The sequence below is a fragment of the Solea senegalensis genome, linkage group LG1 (assembly GCF_019176455.1).
Source record: "Solea senegalensis isolate Sse05_10M linkage group LG1, IFAPA_SoseM_1, whole genome shotgun sequence".
In the NCBI taxonomy this organism is placed as follows: domain Eukaryota; kingdom Metazoa; phylum Chordata; class Actinopteri; order Pleuronectiformes; family Soleidae; genus Solea; species Solea senegalensis.
The window spans coordinates 24,436,719-24,463,204 of record NC_058021.1 but is presented as its reverse complement, the minus strand read 5'-3'; the positions used below and the strand labels follow the sequence as shown (position 1 = coordinate 24,463,204).

Here is a 26,486-nt window from a genome sequence, read left to right as displayed (position 1 = left end):
TTTTGTTGTTGTTTTTTTTTCCTCAGTCAGTGAGCAGTTTGTTTGTGTCACTTCCACCTGGGCTGCGGTGGGTATGGTCCTCTGTGTGCAGTCGGCGCGTGTGTTGTTTCATGTGTGGATGCGTGTACTGTCTGAACGCATGTACATGGTCTCCAGTGTAGACAGACACGATGGTGCGCGTCTCATTTCTACACAGACAATAAAAGCCAGTTGTTGAGGCCACATGTGTACAACAAGAGCACCATTTTGCGACTCAAGCTCCAACCTGACAGAGGCGCGCAGCATCCACCTGGCAAACAAGACGCCACGTGGAAAAGAGATAATGAGATTTTGTCTTGTTACTCGACGTGCACTCATTATTTTCCATTAATTGCTATTCTACATGTTGTAATAATGAAGTAAGAAGGTGCGTTGAAAGTTGTCAGCATATTTAACACACTTAGATTAGCTGTCCATTTACTAACATTCAGAAGTGTTGATCCGGACTGTCTCGTTGGTTTGGTCGACATCACTTCAGTATTTCAGTAAATAATTTATTCTCTTTTTTTCCAAGTTGCCAATTTTCTCAATTTTACAAGTCATTTTCTCAAGATAACAAGTTGGCAAATTGATTTCAATTATTGCAATGTTCCCCTGAGCACTTACTGTGATTCTCAAAAGGAAAAAGCCGCTCATTTGAAATTACATTTGCAACCAGTTTTTGAACCTTTTTTTTTTTTTCGGACCAAGAGTTTAAAACAAACGCACTCAATATCCAAAGTCAACTGAAAGACTAGATTCTAGACGAGCCGCATAATCCGCACAATATAGTCGCATAAAGACACAAGAGGTAAGAATTCATGCAAAATTCATGTTTTTGTGGGCTGCAGTATAGAGAAATGTTGTTTCACAATGTTTAATGTGTTTGGGGTTAATCCAAGTGCACGGTAACAATGTATGTATGCAAGTCTTTCTATTTAGAAGGTAAAGGTTGATTATTTTTAATTTGATTTTTTTTTCAAAGGCACACTGGCGATATGTAATTGCACTCATCTTTTGATTCTCCACACTGAGGATTTCAACTAAGTGTGCTATAGACAATGAAAAGCCTCTGGACAAAGCGAGGCTAGGCTGATGAACACTACTCAGACTTAATTGCACGCCAGATTTGATGTACGGCAATCATGGGGTCATCTGTTTGAAGTGGATAGGTTTGTTTGATCTGTCTTTGTGTGAGTCCATGCATATGGGTGCTTGAATGTCTTATCATAAGCTACCCGGTGTGATCAAGTCAGGCATAAGAAACCAAGGGAAATGTGTTTGTGTGTGTGTGTGTGTGTGCACGGGAAAACAGGCGTGTGCTAGCCCATGTACACACGCGGTGAGGTCTGTTTAAGTCGGCACGACAGGACACCACTGCCTTCAAACTCATTAAAATGAGCATGGCGTAACAGAGCAGCATACTCTTCGCAAATTAAGTTGTGCGCCCTAATTGTTTTCGTGTTTGTGGGCCTTTCGACAACTTCAGAAAGCATTTGTTGTTGGTTGATGTATGCTTGCTGCGCCCCAGGCAATGTTTTTTATGACCATTATTATTCAAATGAACTAGAAATGTGTTTTGAAAGTCCTAAATCATTGAGCATGAATGGCTACCCTTGGCGTTTATAAATGACTTTCCACACAAGCAAACCTCCATCTGCATGGCTTACTCCACTGAGCTCATTTAGGTATTTGAGTTCTGTCAACAAAATTTGTGTCACATGTACACTGGCATGACAAGTTGCATTAGAAAGTTTGACAACATATTTTCAGAGCCGTTTTCAACTTTCTGAGTAATAAACAGTTTCAAGCCTGGGTGAAGGAAATGGCTCCAGCTGATGATCATAAATGGAAACAAAGAGGGGTCTATATGGTATCATGGTATTACAGTATTTTGGTTTTGTATTATAAAAGAAAACAAACGTTATCACTATTTAATAAACCCATCTTTACTTTGCACAAGACTAAAGATAGAAAGAGAAAAATGGTTTGAAAAATTACACATTCTACTGTCAAGACTCAAATGACCTGGGGGCCAATGAGCATCTAGTCTGGTCAAGAGGGAGATCTCGAGAACAAAAGTGTGTGGGGGGGGGGGGAACAACTGTTTCACAGAAATCCAAACTAAAAGTGGTTATTTTGATATGGAACGACATTTACTTACACAATAAAAACACATTTATAATCTGTTAATATCAAAAACAGAGGAATAAATATATGAAATTAAGTACATAATAACATGGACAACTTTAATTTAACCGTATTTAAAGAAAGAGGAGGTTGCCAACTCTGGTCAAGAGCACATTCATCCATTCACATTCATTCACCAGGTACAGTGCACATTGTTTCCGTATATGAACATAAACATCTAAAAAACAAACAAAGTTCTGTGCAAACGTCGTAAGCCACCACTAGCTTTGTTGTTGGCCCTGCTGATACAAAAGTATGACTTTAAGTCTGTCAAATTCTGTTTTTTTTTGGCATTTTGATTGGAATAATGTGACTGAGAGTTGGTCTTAATGACTTAAATACATACATGTGTAAGGCTCAAGCGTGTCTTTTGACATGGAATAGTCGGACACGCACGTACAGGTGTTACCAATTACTTTAATTGGGCTTCCACTCCAGATTTTAGACAGCCCGAGTCCTGCTATTGTGTCGGGAATCAGCACACTAAACACTTGACATTTTAGCCTGTAGAATTTCAGGCTTTTTTTTTTTTTTTACTACTGCATACATATTTCCTGTAATTTTTTGTTTTGTTTTTGTGTTCTAAAAAAAGAGACTTTCTCACAGCACTGTAGGTGAAGCAATCTCCTTAGCGGCAGCAACAAGAGCTGCTGCGCTCCACAAGTACACAGAGTCTGATCACACAACAGACGAGGCAACCTTCAACCACACATGCAGTCTTACTGCAAAGTACATGTTGACAAATGTTGACTGTAATCCACAATCAGGCATGGTTTTTAGATGTTTTGATGAAGGCATGCCGAGTCCTACAGGTCTAAAGAAAGCGTGACGTCAGTCAGTTCATCAGTAGGTTCTTTGTCCAAATCAGAGGGATAATCCTTGGGAAGCATGTTTACTCTGTCAGCTCGGTCACGGCCTGATGCCGTCTCTAACATGAACAATGTCCTAAACAGATGACAGGATGAAGTGAGTTATAATAGTCACTCGAAGTATTGGTGCAAATAAGATCTTGTTTATACATCTGGTACATACAGTACCTTGTATTGCAGCTAATGCATCTCTTCTAAAGTACCTTACTAACAAATCTGCAGAAGAGCATGGTTTGGAGTTGAATCTGTGACAGAAATATTTTGGTATCCGAAAGCTCTACTGCAATTACCTGTCTGTTTCCCCCCTATTAACTCAATGACTGTATGTTATAATGTGTTCTGCCAGAAGTGGGTCATATTGGGATATTGACTCCCTAATCCATCTAAATAATACTGTTATGTGGCAGTTCCAGGAACTTGTAGTTTCCTCTAAATCTCAGTACTTTGTGGAAACCTTCCCTTTTTTGGTTGAATACAAACAAATAAAAAATAGACTGAATTTGTCGTCTGAATGCAGCACAGTTCGCCCTCTTTTTCTTTTTTAACTTTATGCTTTGCTGACCCAGTTGGGGAGTTGATGACCAATATCTAATCTTTTAAAACCAAACTTTATTTAAATTTTTCTTTTGTTGTACAATGTGTGACTGCATATAAATGATATCATGGCATTTCAATATTACTGTTATTGAGTCTTGGGTTAGTCACTAAGTCATTAGTACACCTTTTGGTGATGCCAGATCTTAATGTACAAATGTACAAATACTGGCATTTTAGCCATATTTAACTACCCAAACTAAAGCAGCATGACCAGAAAACAGCTCAAGTGGCACTTAATATTACTGCATAACCCCCCCTCTCAGTAGCAAATATGGAACCAGCTTTATTCTCAGTTGATAAGATTTGGTCTGGAGATATTTTTATATCGGTGTAACTGCCCAGAATCAGTGTAAAACATCCCACTTACACTAAGACAGAAGCTACAGACACACCCATGTGCAGAGACGCACGCACGCGCACGCACGCACACACACACACACACAAGCACACGCTCGCCACATCTTGATTAGGTTTTCATAAAGTCTGGGACTATGCTGAGTCTGTAATTGACTCTGACAGCAGACGACTCAATGTCCTATGGCTATGTTAAACGAACAATTTACATCTTCATTTCAAATTCTACATGGATAAAAAGCTATTAATTACATTTGTCTGTGAAGAGTCATTCCAGCTGTGTAGTACACATGTGTGTATCTCTGTCTGAGTGTACCCCCTCCCCCCCATCCTCATCCTTACACATATACACTTTTGCTCATTTGTATATTAATTCTGTCCTGCGGCCAAACAATGCCTGGTAAGTGCTTCTCTGGAGATGAGTTTACGAGTGTGGAGTGGACTTTTACTCGCATGTATTGCTTTGCAAAGCAAACACACGGGCTAACCGGCCACTCCTATATGAGCATTTTATGGACAGGGGAACATTTATTAAATCTATTGACTTGGCACTGGTTGTAGAGGCGTTGACCCTTACACTATTTTCCAGTCATTGCTTGTAATGCTTAAGAGTTTCAGAATATTTTACAGGGTCTTGTAAAATATGATCGCCATAAAAAGCCATTTCACCTGCAGCCAGTATTTCACTTTAAGAGCTGTCACGTAAAAACATGGCAGACAGACAGACTGACAGACAGACAGACAGATCGTTCATGACCAAAAAGGGGGTGGACAAAGATGCTTTTGCATGACGGTCAAGGAACTTTTCCTTTCTTAGAGCACTTCCTGTCAGCTTCAAAGGGCATTTTAAGAGGAGCGGTAAAGTGGCTCTCTGAACAGCAGTGTGCCGAAAATTATTATAAGAAGAAGAAGAGAACAGAAGCATCATCTCGGCCATCATCTCCGAGCCATCTGCGTGATGGGGGAACAACACAGACCACTGTGTTTGCTTTGGAGATAGAACGATCAAAGAACAACACTAACCATATAATGAAGGGACAGATGGACCTCATATCAAGTAGAGAGGAGGGAGGCGCGCGAGTGGGGGGGGCAAAATCAAACTGCAAATGCAACAATTTTTTTGGAGGAGAGTGTGAGAGAGAGAAAGTAGGAGAGAGAGAGAGAGAGAGGTGTGAGGGGGGATATGATGTGGTAAAAAAGAAAAAAAAAAGTGCAAGCCATCTCGTCGCATGCAGACTGCCTGCGCTGAATGAGAAAGCTAAAAGGTAATTTCACGGATAAAGAGGAGGCCTAATGCATAGAGGTAATGTAGCAGGGGATGGAACAAAGGCAAACTTTCATCTCTTTAAGCTTGGATGGAGAGAGAGTGAGAGAAAGCGAGAGAGAAAGCTTTGATGCTTTGAAAATGATAATAACAATCTCAAAGTCAGCCTCAGAAGAGAATGTGCCCCCCCCCCTTGCTGTGCCCCCATCCCCTCATCTTTTGCCCCCTACCACTTAATACAACTGCACAATGACTGTCTAGGACAAGGTGGGCTGTGGATGTGGGTGTGTAATGAGGGGGAGTGTGGGGCTCCCAAATTACTCATAGAACAAATACAAAGATAATGAAAATAGAGCAAAATTATATATTTTTTGTGGACACCACTAAGGGACTTCACATAGTGACAAATGAATGCTGATAAAAGATTCATGGATTGCTGTTTCTCTTTCCTTTTTCCTGCTCGACATTAAAATGAAGAACTGAGGCACAATTCTTTTATGTCACTACAGAGAAAGCCCATATTGTTTTCAGAGCTTCCTTAATGCACATCACCGATGAAAATGATGGGCATTACATCCCATCTGCCTTCAAATTGATGTACTGCAGGTGGAAGAGACGCGGCGCCATCACCGGGGTGGGAGGATCTACTGTCTTTCAAGTTGGAGAAACGTCAATGTGTAATGGGGCTTAGACGTTTGAAAACGCACGTTCCAAGTGCACAACAACAGTTTACATGGGTTGATTACGCTGGCTTTAGATAACAATGAAAAATAGATAGTGTTTTTTTGGTTTTTTAATTATTCAAGGATGACCCCCAGAGGGTAAATACAAGAACTGAGTAAATCTACATCTTTTATAATGGTGTTTCCTGGCAGCATAATCACAGATTATACAACTGGAATATACACTTTATCCAGCTCTTACTGACAGACTAAAGACTTTTACAAACCAATAATGACTACTAAATCAAGCGGAATACTTTCAGAAGCTGTTAAAATGATGGTTATCGCTCTAAAAAAAAAAAAGAATCCTACAGCCATTTTGCATCATTATGCCCCAAATTCTCGCTGAGACAGAAGCCGTTTTGATTGACTTTTATTGTTTTTAAATTGAACAGATGATGCATTTCACTGCCTCAAACCGTCTGAGTGCTTGAGCTCATGATCTTTGACCCTCTGTTGATGGGGGGATAAACCATTAGCCGACTCCGTCCAGCCAGTTTGTGTGTTTAATGTGTGTGTGCGTGTGTGTTGATGTGCGTGTCCATCAAGTGGATCACCTCCCCCACGTTTCTTTCCCGGAAAACACAATGCAGCGCCCTTAAAATAAAATCTGTTCCAATTAATGAAACCGTTTTGCTTAAAATATAAGCTGACTTCCTCAAGTGTGGATGTGGATATAATTTGGTAAACGAATACTAAATAAGTACACATGCTATATGAGAAGATTCGAGTGCAGAACCCGAGATGATCAAAACATTCATTTCTAGCTCATACTGAAATTGTCTTTGGTATTTCTGCTATATTCCAAGTGTGGCCTCCTGTTGATTGAGAGAATTTGAGCTCTGATCACAGATTGAATTCCAGCATGAAATGTCCTTGTGTCTTACCTCATTGGTTATTCTGTCCTGGTCAGTGCCAATTGTGCACAGAGAAAAGACCTTTTTTTTTTTTTTTATTCTTTCTCCCTCATTTCGCTTTTTTCCCCTGACCCCTCAGAGTATCACCAGACCTCAAAATTGCATTGAATATATAAATGCTAATGCTAATAACTGCTAGCAGGAGCAGATAATGTCCTTGACTGGTACAAGAAAAGATCCTTTTCTCTTACATGACTCACTGCCTCTGAATAACATTAAGCGAGTTGACATCCCAAGCTCTTATTTCTCTCCCATTCTTCCTCATTCTCTTTTCTTTCTCTTAATTTACTTGACTCCCTCCTCAACCTTAGCCTTCTTGTAGCAGGATAAAAAAAAAAAAAATCCAGCTCAAGTATAAAATATTTATTCATTTATCTGTGCGATAAGATCTTGCTGCCTCGCTGAAAATTCCAATGACATCAATTTGCCATTAAGTCAATGCAACGCACAAGCAATGAGGCCTCTGGAGCTTGTCTGTCTTTTTCGCGCCGCTCCGTATCGTGGCTCCTCTTTTTATGCCTCTGGAAGCTTTTCATGGTAGGAATTAAACTATAATACTTGTTTCAGCGGCATGCATGTTAATGGCTGCAGCAAAGCTGTCATTTAAGAGACACCGGGAAACAGCTGCAGCGAACAAAATGGCCTCTCGTGGAAACACCCAGGATGTCTTGGGGACTTTTCATTGTCTCTCTAAAGACGGAGATTGTCCCATTACTAAAATCCCTGCAGTTCTGGAATGAATGTGCCGTCTTGTTATTGTGTATTGTGATTGGTCTATGGTTAAGAGTGTCCACTGGGGTCCAAAAAGCCTCTTAGGACTGCCCAGTAGGGCCTGCCAATAACAATAGAGGAATTAAAGGACCCTGCACAGGAAAAAGAAAAAAAAAAAAGCACCATGCCATGAATAAGAAGCCAAATATTCCATTGTTTCATATAGGAACTTGGTTCTCTTTGAAGATGGATGTGAAGAGAGCTGTGCGGCAGGATTTGCCCAAACCTCAGTTTCTTAAAAATGAATTATTTCTTGTCTGGCAGGCAGCTCTCCGGAGGTGAGGGGCTGCCTCTTAACATGAGCAGGTATCAGTCTTAAAACTGCTCAAAGTAATTGTAGCTTTGAAGTCACACAAATCACAGATGGCACAGTCAATATTGCACCAACTTGTCTGAGTACTTTCCTCCCAACTCCGCTGTGCTTGTGCTCCTTTTCCTTGTGACGAAAAATACATTATTTGTCACAAACTTTTTATTAAAGGAGGCCAACCATCAATCAATCCCGCAATCACTCATGCAATCACATTAATCATTCCTCTCTGCCTTATTTGCGTCATTTGATGTAGGACTCTTTAGACACTGAGTGAAATGTACTTTTCAGCTCCAGTCGCTTTCTGCAAAAATACTTTCAACGCCGTGTTCCTCAAATCACATCAGCAACAATCAGTAATAGTCACTTATGACTGCCGTTACATTTCTCAGAGTTTCAAACAAAACAACTTTCCAAAGCTATTGTTCTCTTTATTCCATCTGCTTCACTCACGCTCGAGACGGAGTTTCTTTGTGAATAAAGGAGTAGATGAGGACCGAGAACTTAACTAGCAGGTCTAAAACTTAAGTTCAGAGCTTCCGTTTGTGATACTGTATTTAATATGAATAATAATCCATCCATCCATCTTCTAATGCTTTATCCTCGGGTTTCAGGGAGCGTGGGTGCCAATCCCAGCAGACATAGGGTGAAAGGCGGTGTACACCCAGGACAGGTCACCAGTCCATCACAGGGCCACAAAGAGACAAACAAAACATCCACTCACACACTTACACCTACGGTCAATTATGAGTGTCCCCCACACACACACACAGGGATAACATGCAAACTCCATGCAGAGTGCTAACCACTATGATACTGCATTTCAACATATTCATCACTAACTACATTCTTTTTTTATGATATAAAAATGGCACCACAGCTGAATCTGTGTGGCTGTAGCTCGAGTTTATAGAGAATCTATAACAAAAGTAATGATCAGTGTTGACCTCCTTTTAAGTAACTGCAAACAAACAAAGCAATGTAGGGGTGAGGGAGTTGTTACAGTAGTTACAGGATACAAGAATTTATGGAGAAAATGCAAACCGCGTACAGCAACACAACGCTACAACACTAAACAACCACAGCCGATTTGAAAATACCACGAGGAGAGGCCGATAAGCACCAAGTAGTAAAATAGCCACAGGAAGCCACAAACACTTAATCACACCCGACCACAAAATACTGCAAATGAACACAGCCCAAGTTAAAATACCACAGAAAACAGGGTTTTTAGGGGAAACGGTACCACGTATCAATCCATCTGTGGCCTTTAATGAGAAGATGAAACGGATGAATCATTACGAGACATAAGTTCTCCACAGGTGGAATGCTGTGAATCATTACCACCCTTTACAGTCTCCGCTTAAAGACACATTGTTTTGATCCCCTCAGACAAAATCGATCAACGCGGTATGTGAGAGACGGAGTAGGCACTGCAGAGCGTTGAGGCAAAGTAGAAGACAAAACAGGAAGACAACGAGCAAAGTCCTCAGGCCGAGCTTGTGAGGTTGCTCTGGTTTCCTGGCTTGATTAATAAAGTCTGGCTGAGACTCAGGTCAGCTCACTGCTCATCTAACACGGCTACAGGCTCACTCACGCTTACAAACACACACACACACACACACACATAACGTCTGGTGTAGCCTGCTGTTGACTGACATGACCTAACCCTTATAACTGTCCTCGAGCCAAAACTGTGCCAAAGGCTGAATCTGTTAAAATACGGAACCACTACAGTTTGGTGTCCGTGTACAGGATGTGCTCTGCAAAATTAGAAACATTTGATACGTTTGCATGCAGCATTTTCTGTGTAAGACTGGGTGTGTGAGTCTGCTCACCATGCAGCCCAACCACTGATAACACAATAATGAGGTCATATCAGTATTCATCTCACAGGCCGGAACAGGGTGGAGTGTTGATAGAAATTATATTAGGCCATCCAAGATTAAGCACATTTACTCAAACATATACTCAGGTACTTTAAGCCTAACCCGTCAAAATGGGTCCATTCGTCTTCCACAGAATGGGGCTCCTGTTACAAACTGCATTTAAAAGAATCAAATAAAACATGTAATTTTGATCAAAAAGTAAGAAACACTCACCAAAATGCATCATTAGGACAGCTCTTGCCCACAGTTTAAGACATTAAGGGCATTTAGCCACAAGGAGTGGTGAACATAATGGGCTGGGTGTGGGTTCATCGGGTTGTCTGCTAACATTTTTATTGCTTTTTTGCTCCATACTTTACCCATTAAAGAGTTGGAAATGTACAAAAATTGTGTGCCAATTTGTCAGTTATTTGCCCTCTAAATGTCGAAGCACTTTGCTGTCATTTGGAGTGATCAATGCTTAATGAATTAGTCTGTTTTTCACCTCCGTTAAAGGCAGACATGCTTAGCACCTTCCCAATCCCTTTGAGACCATGTCTGATGGAAGCCTTCCACCCCTAATTTATGAAAAGTGAGGAGCTAAGCAGTTCATGCATCTAGAAGTGCTAGCTTTTTGGTAAATTGCTTTTGTGAATTCACTTGAGTCCAAAACGGAACTCAACCTCAGCTTTCATTAAACTGAGGATGAAAGAATGTCTTGAGAAGTGGTGGAAATAAAGAGGAAAACAGAGACAGAGAGACCAGGAGATAAATGGCAAGAGCTCAGAGCAATGTTTACATGATGGGCATGAGCGTCCTAATGCAGTGATGATTGCAGAGAGTTTCCACTGATTCCATTTAGCCTATTGAATTAGGCAGAGCTGGAATCACTGGCCCTGGCGCTTACAGGAACAGACACCCAGGCATCAAAATCCAATTAAATGCATTTGTTAAGTAATGTAATGATTGCCTTCGCATACTTTTCAGTTGGACTCCATTCATTTTAAACCATAATAATGCCATTGTTTTCTGGGCTTTGTGAAAGGTTATGCAGATAGATTAATAGAATTAATTGTCTGGCAGGCGAAAAATGTCATTAAAACACTTAGATGGCCATGATGGCCCATTTATATCCCCACTATGTTAGCGGCCGGGCATTTTAATTTGGAACTTGACATGATAATGTGGCTGGTCCCCAGCTCACAGACACAAATATTACTCACATTGATTAAAAGGGACCATTCTTTCCTCCCGCTCTATTGCTGGACACGCAGAATCCATACACTGTTAACTTTATCTGGCTAACATTTAGCCTGCCGTGACTTTTATTGCTTCTATTCCGATGTACAATGTAACATGAATCTGTAATTTTCACATTTAAAGTCACGCGACGACGCGCAATTGGACATTCGTATTAGTGGTGATGATGAAACTGGCTTTGTTCTCAAACGTATGAATCAAAATCTGAGTGCACCGTGCACAAAGTACATTTCTGAATAACAAAACCAACATATGCATGCAACGTATACAATAGAACAGAAAGGGCTCACTTTAGCCTCTATAATTACAGTATATACGATTAGATAAATAATAACTTATTCATATTTTATGTCATCTAGGAGACCCAAAATATTAATCATGAAATGCAAATGTTAGGCGTGGGATTTTTTTTTTTTTTTTTTTGCAGAGGTCACTGTCAATTATATTAACTGCAGTATTTAACCTGAAGAAATACTAACACCAGCTTCGGGAGACAAACAGTGCGTCCATGGATATACTGACCAGACTGCAAAAATCTCCTCAGAGGTCACCGACTTGGCTTGAGACTGAATTAGACATGGATGGAGAACTCTCCTGCATTATGAGTGGGGGGAAAAGGCTATGTTTCCACGGTAACATATTCCAGGGTGTGAGGAGATTGGATCATTAAACCTGACTGGAGATTTCATGGTCAAAGGTCAGAGTCGCTGCGCTCCAACGGGAGCAGCTTGTGAATCTATCATTACACTGCGCTCATAAACATACAGCACACAACAGACGTGTGGTGGAGTATATATATATATATATGTATATATGAAGAAATACACACATGCACTCGCACTTACACACACTACTTGATTCCTGAGAAATAAAACAAAAAATTGACATTAATATTTTTCTCCCCTTGAGCATCTCAGCTTGTTCGCCCTCTCTCTCTCTCCCTTTTCCTCATTTCCATATCTCACAAATCAACCTGTAATGAATACATTACAGTTAAGCACATTATAGAGCATTTGCACAACCAATGGCTGCACATCCGTTTAAGTGATGGTCATAATGTGTAATGAGGAGGACTGGTCACATTTTGATTTTCCTATAACATCACAGCTCACCACTCTGACTGCTCCTCACAAACCATTAGTGTCTCCTTCACCAATTGTTTTAACGCAATCATTTTTCAATATTAATGTGCACACACTTTGTAAAAATACACAACTGTCAGCAAGTCCTATTACCCCATTCTTACTGGTGAAAAACACAGTTTAAAGCTGGATTTAGCCAGTGCGAGTGTTTAATTGGTACCTACTCCAAGGTCAAGCACACTCGCGCTGTCTACGCTGATTTCAAACGTACACCAGGTCAGAGCTGGCATGAGATTAGATCGCACAACGTCCATAACCTTTATTTAACCAGGACAAAACTCATTGAGATTAAAAAATCTGTTTTACAAGAATATCCTGACCAAGACGGGCAGCCGCGCAATTTATACAGGCATAAACGAGAACAATTTGCGTCACGAGACGTTTGCTCCTACTTTTATGTCATTAATTTAATGTATGTATTTACTATTTTACCATATTGTCTTGATAGAAATTCTGTAAAATAATAATAATTGCCATTTTGTTGATGCATTTGTGTAAACATGAAGGTTATGAATTGTATCCAGTTTGTATCCATAATTGTATAAGTCCAGTATTCACCTGCATTGGGTTTGCAATGTTTGAAGAATTTAATCAGCATTAATGGGAATGACCTGGTTGAACACAAATAATAGCTCCTTCATCTGAGTCATTTTGGGCAGTGACGCAAATTGCAGCATCATTAGGCCGTCCATTAGTGATGAATGTTTGTTTGTGAAGCTTACTTTTTACAACTTGAGACACTGCTCCTGTAAATATGTGCATTTCATCAGATGGATCAACTGAAATACTGGATAAAAGAGGAACTGAAGTTAAAGATGCAAAATAGTGTTGTCACTGGGAGAGTGCGACGTCCGACACGAGAATTTAACTTAACAATGCTCTACTGTAGATCATCTGTGACGTCACCGTTCACGCACGTGTGGCGCGCGGTGACAAAAGACATCACGGTGAAGCACTGGTAATAGGAGTTAATTACCTCATGTTATGGGTTAACATGGGTTCATGGGGTTATAACAGGACTGCAACATTTCGTTTGCATCCACAAAAAAGCCATTACTTGTTGTTGTGTGAATTTGCATAGCTGCATTGATACAAATATATTTTTGCTCTTCACTTTGTGAAAGCACACACATAAGTGACAGAAGTCAACATTTACAAATTGCCTTCACCTATTTAAAGCAACAGACCAGCCAGAATAAGGCAACAGCAAAGCCCAGAATGAGAACACAAACAGACTTCTTTAACAACAATGAACGCTTTCATCGGAAGCTCTACATTTCCCTCTCCCAAGTGTCACAATCGCCGAGCTCCTGTGACACATTCTCTTTTTTTTGCAATATTGTCTTTGAAAGTGATAAAGCAGGATGATCAAAAATGTTTGGAGACAAATGGAGAGCCTCTGGTTTGGAGTTTTGATTTGTGCGACTGGAAGGTGCTACACAAAGTACAAATGATGACAGCTTTCACTGTAGATCTCCGTGTCATTATCAACCCTTATCACCTTTTTCTTCAAAGCAACCAGATGTGTTACATGTCCTCACTTTGTACTGGGTACCTTACACCAAAAGGGAAAACAAAGCGCGTGTCGTATCATATGATGCACGTGTGAAGACAGTTAAAATTAGGACCTCGGCTTCACTAATAAACACCAAGTGTACAAATATTAGGAATGACATTTTAATAATGGGAACCGTCCTATTTCTCACAATCAGTGTGTCAATTTGCAAAATCCTTTTTTTAACCTCATAACCTCATAATCTGAATCTAATCCCTGAGGAGAGACAATCAATAAAGGATCGAAGCTTTCATGTGGAATCCCTTGATCGGTCTATAAGAAAAAAAAAAACATGCTCCAAAAGTTTTTGCACATTTAGCTCCGTCTGACTTTTCACAGTGTGGAACATTTTGTAAAATTAGAGTTGAAAAATGACTATGAATGACACAAAAATCCTTTCATACACTCAGGCGGGCTGAGACATATTGTGCGTGACTATGCATCGGCTTCTTCTGGATTGTTTTTGACCTCCACGCGCTCTGTACGAGAACATGATGTACAACAGAGTAATGAGGCACAGAGTCCAAACTCTATAGTGTATATAATGTCTGAACTGATCAATGTTGTAATGAACCATGTTGTGGTTGTGTTGTTAACTAACAGGTGCAACACGTTTGAGGGGGAAGGGAAGGTGGAGGTGTATGTGAGAGGAAGAAATGCTTGAAGTGTGAAATTGAGTGACTGTTGCTGGATGTGTAAACTAAGTGAGAATGTTGTGCTTGTTACCTCAATATTCTTGTACTTGTTACAACAGATTACATTTAGGTTGAATAACGACGGCGGTCCTGAAAGGGACGGTTCAGGCTTTTTTTTTTGGAAGTGAGGTATTGACGTATTCTAAATACTCACCGAGGGCCTCGCTTCTGCCGTGAGCTGCCATTACCGTGGATCCACCTGGGACCGGGACGCTCGCTCGCTCTCACTGGGAACATGGCGGCCATCTGGGACACAAGGAAAACCAGATATTAGCATGATATACAAGACTCACCTCACCTAATAAAATCTCACTATTAGACAGATTTTGAAAGCTGGAAAATGAAGATTGTAAATCCCTCAGTCCAACCCACAGACAAAAATCAGTGTTTTATCAGCTGTTGTTCTACTGTTGCCTTGTTGGTTTGTGTCACAACATATTTACTAATCAGAGTGATGACTATGGGGATTTCAAAAAACAAGATAAATATTACAGGTTAGAGCTTTAATCTTGTGTGTGTGTGAGACTGTGATGGACTGGTGACCTGTCCAGGGTGTCCCCCACCTTTCCCCCTATGTCAGCTGTGATTGGCACCAGTGTCCCCCACAAACCTCATGTGGAGGATAAAGCAGTAGAAGATGAGTGAGTGAGTGAGTGAGTGAGTGCGCTTTAATCTTGTTATTTTGAAATGAGAGGTTACTACCAAAGAGAAATAAAACACCCATTTTCACGTGGCTTTTCCTAAAAAAAAGTCTTTATGGTTATAGATACAAGAAAACAGCCCATTTTGTAGCAGTGTAAAATATTATACAGCAATACAATACGATTGAAAATGTGTGTTGCATTTGTACAAAAGTATATAGTTCAATTCTTAATATTGATTAATCATCAAGAATGTCTATAAAATGTGAAATATATGTGAGGTTATTGCAGATAACACTGTCATCACAGCCAGTGATGGAAGAAAATCGAGCAAATGGAGACAAATTTAAATGGAGGCAGGTCGGTACAAGAAAGAACTGATTGGTACTGCACCGTCGGACAAATCCATTTGCACATGTGTAGTAATGTGTGCACAACCAAAAGGAAAAGCTTGACATTCATTTTCCCGGTGCAGGTGTTTTAAGCAGCACAGGCTTTATTTGGCCGTCTTAACTAACAGTCAAATAAAAGGCTGCCACAAAGGCTTCGGCGAGCATCTGTGTTTCTGCTAACCAGCTGAGACAAGGACACTCCAGGAGGTTTGTGTCGAATGACAAAAAATGAATCGCAGGTAGAGGATTAAGTAACATGAAGTTGAAAAGCTGAGCTTTGAGGCCTGTAATTAAGTTATTAAAAAAAATCTAATTACTGTGTTAATCCAACTAATGTATACATCTTAGTCCAACTGAAACTAGCTGTTTGTTTGTGTTGAGACATCCCGGGTCAACCGGAAAACTAAAAAAACAATTGATTTCCTGCAAGTGCTTGTATACTGGGACAAGGACAGTAGTCGTGCATGGAGCAACATATACTGAATGAAGCAGGACTACAGCACGGATTAAAAGCACATCATTGTGGTCAAACTTGATTGCGCAATGTGTACAGTTAATAAAAAATAAAACAATAAAAGCCAAATTCTTGCAGAAAACCAGGACAATCAGTTCTCGAGAGTTGTTCTACAGTCGAACAATGTTCGCACAACCCCATAGCGTTACAAAGAGCGGTCTACAAAAGCAAATACAAAAAATATAGACGATTGTATGAAAAATCCTTATCAAAAAAACCAGAGAAGTTGAGCAAAAAAAAAAGTAATCACTGCTCCTTGTTCTTTACTTACACTTCTGGTGGCACCTGCATATGGTGGCTGTGCTGAACCTCATACACAGAAAAAGGGTGTAGAATGAACCCCCACCACAGCCGAGAATGACTGGATAACAAGTGTGAGGGCGAGGTGGAGAAAATAACCTCAATTTACACTCATTTTCACTTTTCTTTGGCAAATGGTGCAACATATTGGGTTTTGCTGTGGCTGAGCCTGCTTTCTGTCCAGCGTGTGTATGTGTGTTTGTGTGTGGTATGTGTGGACAATGGGCAGACTCTCCTGGTCTCCTAGTTGTCCTAACCCCCTATGGCGAGGCTGAATAACACACCTCAGCTTCTTTTCTCTCGCTTACTCGTTTTCACACACCCCCTTTTCTCCACTTCCAAAAGCCTGAGACAAAAGCAGGCCTGCATTATTGCCATTTTGTATGTGTGTGTGTGTGTGGGTCAAGATTGCTTCTTCAGGAAAAAGTGCATCTTTGGGCATTATGTAGATGTTTGAATAGCTGCCACCCATGGTCTGTCTGTATATAGGGGTCTCCATAAAATCTGTCCGTCTACTTTAAGAGCTGAGAACTACAAAAAAAGAAGAAAAAAAAACCTGACATACCCGAAATAAATCTATGGTATATGCCGTCGTAAAATAGTCTTAACGTTTTCTGCAGTGACTTCACCGATCACAGTTTACTGATCCATAACAGAGTATGAAGTTATTAATAAGCTCATTACGAACAACTAATTAAATTATCCTTCTTCTCGAACAAAATGTCACATGTCCTTTCAAATGTCCTTTGTTCATATTCAAGCCTGAACTTGCAGACATACACTATCACATGTTCACTTTCATTTCTGTCTTGCTTTCTTCCGTTTTTCCTCATTTGTTTGACCGAATTGTTTCTCCCGTACAATGATGACGGTTCATATTTGACTCTGTACCACTACAGTGAGCAGCATTATCCAGTGTGGACAAAGCTTATCTTTCTATGGTGTTGTGTAGAAGCTGCACAATTTTCTATTCTAATCCGACTAATGAACATCATTGTTAATCTACTATGACTGTGCTTTTTTATTAAATTTTTATAGATCTTTTTCAACCCTTTAACACCGAGCATATTGCAGACGACACCCTTTGCATTACCGTAGTTACGCGACGGTTTGTGCTATCTGAGAAATTCCAGTGGTTTCTGAAAAGCTGAGAAGTTGCACGGCAAAGCCAACGTGTGGTGATTAGGAAGCCGGTGAATCAGTGTCTTTGTCGCCAGAGAGGGAAAAAGTGGGAAAAACACTGTAGTCTGCATTTTATTACATTTTAAAACAAAAAAAAACTAAAGTGTTTTTTTTTTGTTTCAAATAAAACTTTTTTCTTCATTTTAAATTGTTAATACACTATGTTGACCTGCAGTAAATTGTAAATAACTACCAGGTATTGAAACTTATTCAGGAAAAATGGGCAAAAGCACTTACTCAGGACATTTTCTGGTTAAAATAAGCAAAAAAAACCATCCAGACGGACATTTTGAGGCTTAGGTTTTAAAGGGTTAAATTGAGCTATTCATTGTTGTCACACATATCACTGAGTTAAAATATCAGCGATCAAAGCCATGTCTGTAGATCTCTTTTCCTATCGCCGATCTCATAGATTTTATACCTCAGTCATTACATGCGATGACTTGTCAATAAAAGGGAAATCATCATTAACTGAGTGGAATTTGCCTCCGCACGCCACTATTAATCCTTCACATCCACCAATCTTTCCAATCTTGATGCCTGTCTGCCCGTGCCATTCTATGTCCGTTTCAATTTTCCACCGGACTTTGTGATGAACGACAATATTAAACCAGGTAGAATGCTCATTTTCTACTCATCAACAGGCTCAGCGTGTGAGTGCGAGTTTCCTGTGGCGTAGTGGAGGAAAACTGATCACTGAGTCTCCCTAAGGTCCAGCGGAGTGATTAGGCTTTAGATAGGAGATCATCAATTCATACTGGGATCCATACCTGCTGTAATGATGGGGGAGTGTGTGTGTACGTACTGTGTGTGTGTCGAGGGTGAGGTAGGGTGAAGGAGGGTGTGGGAGATAGTCAATTAAAATGTGAGTCAGGCTAAAGAGAGTGATTATGTGCTGACCTTTCCAGCAGTTTTAGACACCCTGACCGTGAAAGGGTTATGAGGGAGTCTAAATGGAAACAGACACGCACGCACACACACACACACACACACACACACACAAACACACAGATACTCAGACTTTCCATACACGGCATGCCCTATGAATTGAAATTAATTAAACTTCTAGGTGATATAGCGGAGGCTGATTGGAAGCTAATGTCCTTCTGACTGTTTACCTGCCCACAGCTGAAACAACACACACCATATCTAATTGCCAGAGGAGAGTGCAGACACACACATACGCACACACGCACAGCCAAACTCCCACACCCTAATCAGCAAATGTATGCCTAATTTCATAGCTGACACTGGGAATGTTGTAACAGCTTGCTCATTCTGAGTGAGAGAGTGAGAAAGCAGCAGAGGATCTCACTATTAATCCAAATAAACATCTATCTTTCAACAGCTTCGCGTTGTTGTTCTTAACCAGAGGGTTCTGAAAGTTTCACAATTCTTGTGTAGAAGAAGCATTAACACAGAAATCGTATATAATAGATCGTATAAGGGACGCACGATATCAGTGTCGGCAGATATTGGCTTTAATAAATCAATCAATCAATCAATCAATCAATCAATCAATCAATCAATCGGTAACAGTCACTTATGACTGCCATTACATGTCTCAGAGTTATAAACAAAACAACTTCTCAAAGTGTTTCTATTGTTCTCTTTATTCCATCTGCTTTACTCAGGCTAGAGATGGAGTTTCTTTGTGAATAAAGGAGTCCATGAGTGTCTAGAACTTCACTAGCAGGTCTAAACCTTAAGTTGAGAGCTTCTCTAGGGAGAGCACTCCCTATGTCTGTTGCCAATTCCAACAGACATAGGGCGAAAGGTGGGGAGTATCCACCACAGGTCACCAGTCCATCAAAGGGCCACAAAGAGACAAACAAACATCCACTCACACTCACACCTACAGTCAATTTAGAGCATCCAATTTGCTTAATCGCCAATTCTGCATGTTTTTGGGCTGGAAAAACTGCTACCTCCTTGACTTCTATACTAGTGCCCCCTAGTGCCATTATCTCTTATTATTTTGCATATATATACACACACATCTGCTGTGAAATGAGTATGAAAAATATTATATTAATGTTACTACAGAAGAAACTGTTGGGCAAAAGGAAAGATGTATATATATCGTTATCGATTACTGGCCCATGCACTCCCGATATATTGGCAAAAGTCCAATATCATGATACCATGAACCACATCAAACAAGGTGTCAAACGAGTGTCATTGAAGCAGCAGTCGTGCGGCGTAGTTCAATTTGTTCAAATCTGCAGAGCACTTCTAATTTGAAATGTAGTTTACAGACACAGGTTGTGGAGTTACAGGAAAAGAAAGGAAGAAGAACAAAAAACAAGAAGAAGAGATATTTAACTAGCTAATATTAATTCAAACACATTTTTTTCCACGCGCTTGGTATTAACTTTTCACATCAGTGCAGTATGTGCACACAGCATCCAGGTTCCTGTAAGCAATCAAGCACATTAGACGGAGAAATATTTGCTTTTCATGATTGGATTCCTCAAAATGTAAAAAAAAAACACATCAAGTAGTTATATAATTGTATCTAAGGTTGGATTTGTCTCTCAAACAGCTCCTGCTACAGAGTTCATCCATGTAATGAATGACAATAACAAAACCACGTCAGCGCTCTTTTCTTTTACAACATTTCTTTTGACTCCTTTTAACATTTTAACTCTTCTTAAGCTTTACATTTCTCTTATTCTCTTTTTACCAGTTTGATTTTACTTTCCCCCCCCCAGTTCTGTGAATCTGCCTTTGTGTATAAAAATAAACTTGCACTTCCTGGTCTTGCTTCGTGATGCCAGGCTCTGTATCAATATTCATTTCCAAAACGAAAATATCATCAACATCATTATTAATACATTTTGTTTTACAAGTCCTTCAGCCGGCAGTCATCTTAAGTGTGGTGACTATTCATAAGCATTTGAGGACAGTGATTTGAAAGTAATTCTTCCAGGGAAATAAGAGGCATACACAAAGATGGAGGGACAGAGGAAAGAGAGGAGTATGACAGTGAAGAGTGAAGCTGGACTTCCTGTACAACTGCAATGGAGGTTGGCCGTCCTTTACGCTTCTCGAAGCTCATAATAACCCAGCTAAATGTTTATATTAACACTGCATATCAGCCTCGCCATCAGAGCAGTCAATGATGGAAAAAAAAAAAGCACACATAATTATACCTGGGCCTCCAAATGAACTGTCATTAGCTTCACACACATTCAGACGGAGAGAGGGATGGGAAACACGAGAGAAAGAGACAGAGAAGCAAAATCTAATTTACCCCTTCAAATCACATTCATAGGCTGGGACTGTCAGGTACCTCCAGAGAGTAAGAGATGACTGAGAGAGGAAGAGAGCGAGTGAGACAGAGCGGGGGAGACTTAGGAGGCTAAAAAGGTCAAGGGACCTCAGCTTAGAGGAGATAGCCAAATATTATGTTAATATGGACTCCATTTTACATTCAGAGCTAATCAGCATGGCATAGAATTAAAGGGGCAGATAATTAATTCTAGAGTAAGGGGTTATCCTGCCCGCCTATTGTCTTGGCAGGAAGGAGAAGGGAGAAAAGAGACGGAGGACAGAGAAAGGAAGAGGAGTCCCTCGGCCTGTGTTCAACATGCAATGATAAGGGACGAGCCGGGACATGGAGAGAAGTGCGAAATGAGGGAAAAGATGAGCAGAGGAGGGATTCAAGTGCAAAAGTATGTTGGATGGAAGTCACACACACAATGGCAAATCATAAAACAGGTCTGAGTGTGGGAATGATGTCTGCAAGGGTGATTTTCTTTCTTTCTTTTTTAACACCTTCTCATTGGCTATCAGTTCTATCATTGAGATAAAAAAAAATGATGTGATGAAAGATGGACTAGCTGGTTTGGACAGGTTGGGCCACCATCAATGCATCCAAAGGTGTGATAATAGTGTTTGATAAGTGCACTTGATATATATCCTGCCAATGACACTGGAGAGTACAGGGTAAAGGTGTCAGGCTTGGAGGTTTGATGTCTCAACAGATAATCTAAGTCAATGGATCATTTGAGCTTTAAATCTAATTTTCTCTGAGGAAAAAGTGGGAAAAAAAAGAAAAGGAGGGATGAGAACATTAGATTTGTCTCTGATCCGGTTTCACTTGATTATGTCTCTCGTTTTAAGTGTCTTTTGCACTTCTATCTGATCAAGGCCCCTGTCCGTAAGTTTGCGTAACTATAATTAATTTGCAGAGTTCAATGTTTGGTGATGCTACACGTGTTATACTTTTCATAAGGCTAATGAAAAAGCACTCTACAATATTGTAAAAACTGAACCCAGAATATGCTGAATGTGTCATTACTCAAGCATGACAAACATGTTGTGGTTGTGTTCATGGCATATGAACGTACGTGGTTAAGGTTTAGGGAAGATCATGGTCTTGGTTAAATATTGACAAAGCCACCATAGACCCAGAGATTCGCTAATGACCTGACTTTTTCAATATATAACTGAAACCGCACTCTTCCCCCTAACCTTTACTGAGTCATTTAATTGCCCAAATATAACAACATGATGAAAATACCATTCTCCAGTGTCAAGGGCTGATTTCAGTTGGCAGTCAAGAACACTAATAATGGACAGTTGTCCCACATTACATTCACTCAAAGGGGGTTTTACTTTAATGTTCGGTGTCAGAGCGTTTACAGCTCACACACGGACACATTTGTGCACAGCAACCATGATATCATTGAGTTACCTCAATTGCAGGTCTGTGCTGGGAAGCAAACTCCAGACAATGACATCCTCACATTCCTCGTTACTTCCTGGCCTGGACGAAGATTTGGATGGAATCCGTGCGGTCCTGAATCATCCGAACTGGAAAACCCCCTCTGCTTTCACCGTGTTATACTCCAAACTCTCCATTTTTACTCGCCTTTTATTTGTTTCCGTGCAGTCACCTCCTTAATTGGGCAGGGGAAAAAACATTTGTGAGTATTTAACATTTCTTCAAAACTGCATTTGACAAAGCAATTAATTCAGCAGTATGTAAATCTATTTTATAAGTAGACAGGATTGCATCTGACAAATTGAGTGGATATGATCGGCCTCAGTGTCGCTCCAATATTGGTCAAAAATCACTAGATAAAAAGAAGTCAACATAAAATCTGATATTATCCAAAAAACCCTAAATGTCACATAAACACCAAGCTGGCTGTAAAAATGTGGGCTGCTTAAGTCTTCATCATGGAAGCACAATATTTGCGATGAAGTCGAAGCGTTATGTTTCTGAAATGGTGCTTTTATGGCGAGGTGGTAAACGCATCACTACAAATATGGTTTTAACAGCTTGGCAGTAGTAAAAATTAATTCGATATCAGTATCGGTAGATACTCAAGATTACGCCGCCTCCGTCGATATTGGACTTTTTAAGACTGTCATGTTTTTCACGCCTCATTTGAGTAAAAAAGCATCTCTTTTTTTTTTAAAACCCAGTGTTTTACTCGCAGTAAAAGATGGAAGAACGTTACGCAGCTAAAAGGTTCAGTCCCGCTTTGTTTCTCTGTCTCAAGGAAGTAAATTAATGTGCTCGATCTGTGTGTGTGTGTGTGTCTTCATCTTTCCATGCTCATGTTTAAACCATAAGGGAGACAGCCTCATTACATTTGACTCTCTCACCTGCCACTGCAGAGGCAATATGACATGCAAACAGACCTGTGTGTGTGTGTGTGTGTGTGTGTGTGTGTGTAAATGCTGAATTGGCCAGCACAGCATGACATAATTTTACAACTGCACACACAGACATAAAACTACAGCACACAACAGTGTATAATTACATTAATATGCCATTGCACCGACACACACGCACACATAAACAAGATATACTGTATGTGCAAACACACAAAGACACACTGTGACATGGTGCTACACACCCAGCTTAGATAGAGCATGCCCTGTTTACATGGACTAATGTCTGTTAGCAGGTACTTACTTTGAAGTATCATCCCACCCTGCCTGTAGAGCAAGCTCAGATTATGTTGAGGTTGTCACTAAAGGGTATAAAATGCACACACACACACACACACACACACACAGACACAGACACTCACTCAGTCATGCACAGTGAAAACCACACACTCAACACAGACACACAGAGAGCTTACATTGTATCAGTCTCTCTAAGCAGTCTAAACACATCGTCTAGCCGGCCTCAGAAAGCGTGCGCATCACCGTTCTGATTTACATACGTGAAGTGCAGCAAATGCAGCCTGATGTTTTCGCCTCTACAAAAAACAAAACAAAAAAAGATAACACCGGCAGGCGCTTTCCTTTTTTTTCTTTTTTCTTTTTTGCAGCAACACAAAACGTTCTGGCTAAAATGTAATTTTCACCGCCATTGTTACGGGATGAAACCAAGCAAAACGACAAAAGATGGGATATGACAGGAAACTCGCGGTGGAAGAGTGGAAGGAATAAAAGACTGGGAGGGAAGGGTGAAAGGAGGAAGATGCAAGACTTTGATATTCCAGGGACTAAATCTCAACATGAGAGAGGACATAGAAGTTTGAAAAATACAATTACGCAAACAGGACCTGTGACAGATGACACCAAAACAAAAACAAAGCCTTTTGTCTGACTTGTCCTTCTTCTTCTTTTTCCTCTTCCCTTTTGCTTTATTCAAACTTCATCCTTAAACACTCTATTTAACACTGTTAATCAATTGACCTCCATTGTGGGCTAATCCCCAACTGTGCCTAATTCATTGAGCTGAAAGTGTCATTCGACTTAGCTCCCTTCACTATCTTTTCAATGACATTTACCCAAATGGGACTAATGTGGCCTCAGTAGAATCACTTAATTTCCATCTGCTCAATTTAGCAGTATGAGAATTAATATACGGAAAAAAATAGACTTGCCTCTCATGTCTACTTCATGTCATTCAACCTGCAGAAAGTTGAGTTTTATTAAAATGTTCTGAGGCACTTTAACGTGTTTTTTTTTTTTTTACGATTTTCGAGCAAAAGAAAAATAGTTCAAACGTGAAAAAAGAAACTGTTGCGAAAACATTGATTTTCTTTTTGCTTAGGAGCGGCGTGTGGATGTCTTCATGCATTTCAGGCAACATATTTCATGGAAGCAGTGTTTCGCTGGTTGAAACTGAGCCTGGTTCAATGGTAATACAATCATCCAAGTTTCACTCCATTTTCTGCCTCTTCTTGCTGAAAGACCCGCGTGTACACATCAGACGGCAGCACATGCATGTAAGAGCACTTACAGGCACACATACTGTAAGCACGCGCACATACACACATACACACATACACAGGTATTCATATATATATGTAGTAAAGCCTTCCTTTGTCTCACTATCAATCCTTCCCTTCCTGGACTGTCTTATTGAAACATGTTTTTTATCCTGTCAACCACAACTCCAGAGGGAGGGGAACTGTTTGAGAGAAGGACTGGTACAAAGAGAAAAAGACGGAGAGGCAAAGGTGATATCAGGAGGCGTTGGGTGCGAAGTGGGTTAGAAAGCGGCGAGATAAAGATGGAGAAAGAGCAATAGGCAGCCATGCAGCCAATATCCTGGTGTCATTACCATGAGCGCCGGCCAAAACCACCTATATGAATCCTGACACTTCATCTGCTTTTATGGTTACTCCGGAATCTAATGAACATAATAGAGTTCATAACAACATAAAACGACGCCTTTACTTTGCCCTCGCCATTCCTGGGAATCACATCGACATAATTAAATCTCAATATCTGCAAATGATAGACAGATAGTGCGCCATTTTCACTCTCCGCAGTCTGAAGATCATTTGAGCGCTTGGAATTATCGCGCTATCATTAGCATGCGAGTTTGATGTCATTAGGAGGGCATGTGAGCAGTGTAAACAATTCACGAAAGCATATAGCGCAGTTTTCACCTGAATATTATCTGCAATTGGCTCTCATATTGCATAGCTCTTCAACTTAACGAGGTATTGGAGGTTTCGCTGATTCCGATGAATCAGACCTGGAGAAACATTTAGTCGGAAACATAGCTTTGGTTGTTGGCAATAACAAAGTTCTGGCGAATGAACTCCAGCTATGTAATTGCAAGGGATTTTTTGTTGTTACCGAGAAGCGTTTTTGTACAATTATTCCCATTTCCACTGTCAGATACATAAGCCATTGGAGGGAGCAGACTGTGCGATGGTTATCATAACTCAGAAATGCATTAAAAAATAACTACGCTGCAGCTGTCAAAGACAATTGCGTTTACATACGCGCACACGTTCACACATGAGCGAGCACTTAAGCGCACACGTAAGCGCAGCTGCAAATGTGCTGCAGCAAACATGCGCACACATTTAAGCGCGCGCGCCCGCGCACACACACACACGGGGAGGGAAGGTGTTCCCACAGATAGTGGAGTCGATGTTCTTAATCCGAAGCAGACCCCATCTGTCTCCCATTATAAAGACTCTGCTTTAGCCCCAAGAATGTCTACATTTCATAAATATTATCTGGGCCTGGCAAAGCTGGCCGGACAAAAGCCAGAGCGCAGAGCATTTCTCAGGGCCACATCAGAGCATAATTAGCAATCATAACATCATCCCTACATGCCATACTGCCTTATTTTCTGGAAGCCACTTAATTGCCTTGAGGTACAACAGCAGAAAAAATGAGAGAGAGAGAGAGAGAAAACAGAAATACACGCTTTTTCACCCTAGAAAACATAATTAGATAGAAATAATAAGAGCTGAAAAGTGGACCAAGAAAACCCCAATAAAAAGAAAAAAGTTTAATGAAGTTACTGGACTGGACATGAAGACAAGCTCCTCACAGCCTGAATCACTGAGTTGGTGCAGACGCTGTACTGATGGCAGCAAAAGCCCCTTGGGGAAATAAGGTCCTGGGTCACATACACACCACTGCGTATCAACGTGGACCTTAAAAACCAGTGACAATATTAAAAAGCAAATAAACTCTCAC

General features: G+C 40.4%; 1 long non-coding RNA gene across 1 annotated transcript in view; it reads right to left on the bottom strand.

The window, feature by feature from the left end:
• LOC122769126 overlaps positions 1-23,591 on the bottom strand; it is a 32,554-nt gene extending 8,963 nt beyond the window's left edge. The window contains exons 1-3 of the long non-coding RNA XR_006360408.1: positions 23,497-23,591; positions 22,264-22,468; positions 14,687-14,778 (exon numbers count right to left, since the gene is read on the bottom strand). This is a non-coding gene — a long non-coding RNA (uncharacterized LOC122769126). The remainder of the gene's footprint in view (positions 1-14,686; positions 14,779-22,263; positions 22,469-23,496) is intronic.
• Between the last annotated feature and the right edge of the window lie 2,895 nt (positions 23,592-26,486).